At 33.1% G+C, this 6,000-nt stretch overlaps 1 pseudogene; it reads left to right on the top strand.

The window, feature by feature from the left end:
* The first annotated feature begins 1,731 nt into the window (after positions 1–1,731).
* Positions 1,732–2,934, top strand: LOC110228716 (annotated as a pseudogene).
* Positions 2,935–6,000: the final 3,066 nt, after the last annotated feature.

A 6,000-nucleotide genomic window follows, 5' to 3' on the forward strand; every position in this document is an offset into this window, starting at 1 on the left:
CCATTTCGACCGCATGAGGAAAATGAAGAGATACTTGGTCCTGAAGTACCGTATCTAAGTGCAATAGGAGCACTTATGTATCTTGCTAATTGTACAAGACCTGATATATCATTTGCCGTTAATCTTTTGGCAAGATTCAGTTCATCTCCTACGAGAAGGCATTGGAATGGGATTAAACATATCTTCCGATATCTTCAAGGGACGATAAATTTAGGATTATTTTATCCTAAAAATTCAAAAGGGCAAATTGTTGGTTTTGCAGATGCGGGATATTTATCAGATCCACATAAAGCCCGATCACAGACTGGATATGTCTTTACAATCAGAGGCACTGCTATATCATGGCGTTCCCAGAAGCAAACGCTTGTGGCTACTTCTTCAAATCATGCTGAAATCATTGCACTACATGAAGCAAGTAGAGAATGTGTATGGTTGAGATCAATAAGCCAACACATTCAATCAAGTAGTGGGATCAACGTAAACAAAGAGCCAACCATCCTATATGAAGATAATGCTGCATGCGTTGCCCAAACGAAGGAAGGATATATCAAAAGTGATAGAACCAAACATATCCCTCCGAAATTCTTTTCATACACCCAAGAACTCGTGAAGAATAAAGACATTGAAGTAAAATATGTCCGATCATCCGAGAATTCTGCGGATCTCTTCACGAAATCATTACCCACCTCTATATTCAGGAAACATGTTCATAACATTGGAATGCGTCGTCAACAAGACTTGTAAGTTATGATCCTGATCATTCGAGGGGGAGCTTGCGCGGTTGCACTCTTTTTACCTACTATGGTTTTTCCCACCGGATTTTCCTAGAAAGGTTTTTAACGAGGCAACATAAAATATTACGCAAGAGACATAGTGACACTGGTCTCCAAGGGGGAGTGTTGTAAAAGTCAAGGAAAGCTGCAACATCAAATACACATGCGTAAACGATCGTAAAATAATATTTTGTGTGGAGCCCACCGTCACTATGCAGCATAGTAACTTATCTTTTCTACCTCTATATAAACGATCGAAATCGTTCGATGTAATTCACACCTTCACAACTCGCATTACTTCAATTATAAGAGAAGTAATAATCTCTCTCCCTCTCATCTCTTTATTATTCAGTATCCCGATCTTTCTGCGGGTATAATTTTCTCTTCATTAAATATTTATATATCCACCATAAAATCAAATACTCTTTTATAACACAACCCATGTTTTTTTTCTGACATTTATGTTTTTTCACTGTTGGTATACTTTGACTGTGATGCTGAATTACCACTTTTCATACTTTTCAAATTTGATATTTGACCTCTAATTTTCCAAATTTAAATATAAGTAAATTAACTAATTACAAAAATAAAATGTGTTTAATTATGTTATCAGTCTAACGACCACTAACCGTTCAACTACATTTAAGATTTCCGAAGGCAGCTTTTTGGTATTACTCTTCTTTTGAGGTAATTGTCTAAAACTTTTTGTTAGAATTTATCTTCACCGTTGATAATGGAGTATTAAATTCAACGGCTAGGATTCATCGCATGCTGCACGAGCACAGATGATTCGTTGTCTGCATAAAAGTTAAAACCAAATGTATAAAATTCTGTTTATTTTTGCCAAATTGCCACTTGCCAGTGCTCTGAGTTTAGCCTAATTTAGGTTTTTAACTTCTCTTAATAATGATGGATTTAATTGATAACAATATAAATTTGGAAGCAGATAATCGATTTTAGGATAACTTCAAGCTACCGACAATTATATTTAGGTAACTAAATCCCTCGAGTGTTTTAAGCCTGAATAAGGTTCAATAATTGGAGAAAAGGCTCTACTAATCATGGTTAAGCACATGACTATCACTTTTGTTTCACTCCTCGTGGAAACCGGAGTTGTCAAATTATAAGACCATTCATTAAATACAAAGTAATCTAAGTTAATCAATGACAATAACATAATACGCGTTATTTTTCGTTATGGCCTACCTCTATCCTCTATATATTATGTGATTCAATTTTCTTAAGAAATTGTATTTCCAACAACTAATCGCATTAGCGTTTCTAATTAAGTTCATATTTCTATTTGTTTGTTATTAACATATTAGTAACATAATATATAAATGTGAATTCACCATTACGTATACAGTTTGAACATGTAATTTTCTTAGACTACGTACAAAATACAAGTGGAAGACGTACAAAGTACAAAATACAAGTGGATTTTCCCATCATCTCGCTCCCAACAAACCCTCGACCTTCAGATTTTTCTTACCACAATTCCTCTTCCACTTCAGTTAAATGTGGAAGATGTGTATGTGTGGGCTGTGAACAATGTGGTTTGTAATGGTTACTCTTCATCTAAGACGTGGGAGGTCTTGAGGCAGAGAGATGAGGAAAAAGATTGGATCTCTTCTATTTGGTTCAAAGGGGCTACTCCAAGAAACTCATTCAATATGTGGATCTCACATCTTGACAAGTTGCATGCCTACTCGGGCAAGATTGGCTTCTTGGGGCATGCCGATTTCTCCGCTTTGTTGTATGTGCTCTTCTTTTGCAGAGACCAGAGACCACCTTCTCCTTACTTGTGTCTTCAGTGCGTCAATATGGACCATGGTTAATTCAAGACTCAGGCAGCCTCTTTTGTCAGTTCCAGAATTGGGATTCCCTTATCTCTTGGACCAAAAATGCTGCTGCATCTTCTCCTTCTATTCTTAGAAAGATCGTCGCTCAGGCTACTGTCTACGCTATTTGGAAGCAGAGAAAAAATCTTCTACACAATGACCAAGTGATTCAGCCGCATACCATCTTCAGGGCCATTGACCGAGAAATCATTAATTCCATCAATGCTAGGAGGCATCGGAGAAAATTTAGAATGCTAATGTCTCTTTGGATCAGGTGATCTACGGGTTCCATCTACGGCTTCCTTGTTTTCTTCTTTCTTTTTGCCAAGGAACCAAATATTTTTGGTAATCAACATGTAATCCCAAAAATATTTTCATTTATATGATATTTACTCACTTAGCAAAAAAAAAACGTACAAAATACAAGTGCATGTTTAAAATAATCAACGTCTTTATTTTATATTTCCTTTAAGTTTACTTTTCTAATCCATCCACTAAAATTTGCTCTTGTTGTTGTTGTGCCTCACGTAAAAATAATGTTATGTCGCCCTGTTCTTGTTTTAACAGTAGTTTGGCATGTGCAATTGTTTTTGCTTTCTTACAAAGTTACAATAATGATATATTGCATGATTTTATCATCATGATATTATTGTATGATATGTATGCAGGTACATGGACACGAACAAAAAGATAAGGGACAAGGTAGGTATCACGAGAGATACAACGAGACTCTAAGGTCGTCTTAAGATATGATTAATCATAAAATCAAACCCAACATTTAGTTGATCTCTTTGTATTATAGGCTCTACCATTTTTCTTGATAAGATGCATATCTTCCCTATTTGTATTTAACAATTTTATGTTATATTTGACATAAATTCTAGTCGAAGCTATATATTCGAAGGTGTCTTTTGAAAATTCATAGTATCCTAGCGGATGTGTTTATCAATATCTTCAGGTTTAGTCTGGTTTAGTCGTTTTCGGTGTATTTTTATCCTAAGCGCAGTCAATGTTGAGGCCCCTTGCAAAATCTACTTCATCCATGCAACAGCTAAAATAATTTAATATTTCGTTGATAAAAAAAACAGACGTAAACATAGGCCCTGTTCTTCTGTATAATCGCAGCGATTGCGTCCGGCAACCAAGAAAACAGTTTTACTTCTCCTTCAATTCTTCTGTATCTCTCATTTTTTCTTGTCGCAGCGACTTAATTTCAGGATTTCGGAGTCGCTCAAATTAATAGCGACACCAGCCATGCCTTTAATTTGAAGCTGCGACTGTCGCGAGTTTGAAAACCATGTACAGATCTCGACGGAGAAGACGATAGAGAAGATAATTTACAGAAGAAAAAAAATTGAACTTTAATTGGGAATTAGCAAAATTTACAATTGTACCCTTGAAAACCCATATAATTACATAAGCAGTTGTTAATGAAAAAGTCGCAGAGAGTCGCACGACTCTAAAAAGAACACGGCCATAAACGACCAAAGAACTGAAATCTGTCATAAAAACTGTTTCTTATATGGTGATTGTCAAATATAAATTATAGTATTATTGGAGATAAGCAAGATGTGTATCTTGTGGACCAAGTAATATGGACCATTAAAGTCCATTATGAAATGAAGCCCGTGAAGCCCAACTCGAAGAATATTCTAGATCTCTATATTACTTCTTGTACAAGTTATTTCTTTATGTGTTTAGGAAAGTTTACATTATGTGGATGTTGACACTATGTTAATGTTGACACTGTATGTATGTATCTTGTGTTTTCATATAAAACACAACTCAATAATATATTCTATTCTATAATATTTGACAAGTATAATGTACTCTTATAATGATTCTAACATTCGAATCATATTCCACTAAAGGTAACCAAAAAATCTAATGAAATTGAATTATGCTTTGAAAATTTAGCTATATTTTTATGAACCTGTCCCTAGCTCTACTCATAGAACGATTATTCTTCTGATTTGACTCATAGATGTCGATTATATGGTTAACAAATCGTTTCAATTTTAATGCTACTCTCTTAAGTATTTTTATTTATTTAAGTTGGCAACTCGACGTTAATCAAATTGAATTAGGAGAAAAAATATGAATACCAATTACCCAAATTCTTTACAATCTCCATTAGCTATCTCAGAAGGTTGTCCAGTTGGTAAACTTTTTTTTTGATAAAGAACTCATATAAACATTGCTTGTTCGAAAGATATTGACATTCCAATTTGAGTTGTTTTAACACAATGTACTACTTTTTTTTTTGTATGTTGTTACACTAAGACCACGAATGTTTGTTGAGTTTTTTTTTCCTTGTTCTAAACCTAAAAATAAAATGAATGATCATATCATGTTCTTTGCAAAACCTTAAAGTGACATTACTGAAAGTGAAAAAATGGAGTATATTTTCTTACAAAGGTTAAAATTTTATGTTACTTTCAGATTACCAATTAGAATTTAATCTTCTTTCAATATCTTAGAGAAACACAGAACTAATAAATTCTACATTTCCATTTGCTTAACATTTATAGAAACCAATAGAAAAACCATACGTATTTATTACTCCCTCCGTTTCGTTTTAGTTGTCGTTTAAGGTTTTCTCACACAAATTAATAAAAACATTAAATTTTCTGTTTTAGCCTTTATTAATATAATTTATAAAAAAATTCATTGGTCGAAACATTAAAACAGTAGGGATAAAACTAGAATTTTCACAAAATATTTGCATCGAAAACCTAAAACGACAACTATTATGAAACAAAATTTTAATTCTATAACGACAAGTAAAACGAAACGGAGGGAGTATATGTTAAGAAAAGCTTATACCAATCAATTTAAAACTCATATAAAGAAGAATTCAGTAGGAATTGTTTATATATTCAATTAAAAACTATAAAATGTATAAGTGTTTAGTTGATGATTTATACTAATAAAAAGAGTAATGGATTGCTAAGACATGGATTTTTAGTAATTCGTGATAGTATTCTTGTTATGGACTTATGGTAACATTTAAAACACGAATAATGCATAAGCTGTTGGAAAAAATAAAATTAGCCGACACCTACTCCTAAGCGATGCCTAATTGCGTACTATAACATGGGTAAAGCGATGTATGTCGTGTAAAAGCTTGAAATCATAAAAGCCTCATGTCTCCAATTTGTATATTATTTGGTTTTGTGCTTTAAGAAAATGCTATTAAAGTTACAAAAACACTATCTATACAAAAACGTATCCTTCAAACTGATTTGGATGTTTTTAGCTCTTCAGTTCTAAAACATCACTTATATTGAAAGAGAGGGAATAATACATTTAAAACTTAGAAAAACTAAAAATATTAAATCTAGATGAACAAAACATAAAGTAATAAGATTAAAGAAGTCAACTAA

The sequence above is a fragment of the Arabidopsis lyrata genome, assembly GCF_000004255.2.
Source record: "Arabidopsis lyrata subsp. lyrata unplaced genomic scaffold ARALYscaffold_5, whole genome shotgun sequence".
NCBI classification, from domain to species: domain Eukaryota; kingdom Viridiplantae; phylum Streptophyta; class Magnoliopsida; order Brassicales; family Brassicaceae; genus Arabidopsis; species Arabidopsis lyrata.